Consider the following 981-nt stretch of genomic DNA (forward strand, 5'->3'; position numbering starts at 1 on the left):
CCCACATAGCAAGACGGGTCTGGCCCAGTTCTGGCCCACATGATGTACTAACATCTGGCCACATACCGCAAAGAATGACGGCCCTTTACTGGCCCGGATCTGGTTTACCAGAGCTGGTCCACACATGGGCCAGCTCTGGGCCAGCTCTGGGCATACTGTTTGGCCCTGAGCTGGCCCATGTGTGGACCAGCTCAGGTAAACCGGATCTGGGCCAGTAAAGGGCCGTCATTCTTTGCAGTATGTCGGCCAGATGTGGTTTGCCATGTGTGGCCCAGCTCTGGCTAAATGGATGTCAGCCTCAAGTAGGCCTATATCTTAATCAAGAAATATGCTTTGTTTGGCACAGATTAAAAATGTCTCAGCACCTGTCATACATTGTTTTTTTTATTTAACAGTTATGGTTAAAGTACATTTCATTTCATATTTCAAGTTTTTTTTTTCCTCAAAACTGATACACAAATACCGTACTACACAAATCAAGTCATCCATATAACACATACATTTAAAAAAAAATATCATCATACATCATAAATACATCATGCATCTTGCCCTTGGTTGATCAAGAGTAATGAGTCACTGAGTCCAGTCTTGGCTGTATAGGGTGCTCAACATGGTGTTCAAGAAACTGGAACTTAAAGGATTCACCAGTCACAGCTCTGCTTGAGACTCCTGTTGTTCATCAGGTGTTCAGACTGGCACGATCCTCTCTGCAATCAGAAAACAGAAACAATGCAAAAGTTAAATTGCTGCAGTACTGAGCATGGTGCCCACACAGAGATAAACTCAGCAATCTGTTGTTAAATTGAGCACCAATGAGCTAGCTAAGACAACCTAAATACATCTCCTCAAACAACCAGACAGTCACCACATTTGCTACTGTACATAACCGACCAGCTGTATTAGCTTCTTAAAAATTGTTTTTTTGGCATTTGGCAACTTAACCACTGCTTACCTGTAATCAGTCTTGACAAGACTGGTGTT

Source organism: Trachurus japonicus, chromosome 14 (assembly GCF_045865225.1).
Source record: "Trachurus japonicus isolate A0001 chromosome 14, Traja_1.0".
Classification (NCBI taxonomy): Eukaryota; Metazoa; Chordata; class Actinopteri; order Carangiformes; family Carangidae; genus Trachurus; species Trachurus japonicus.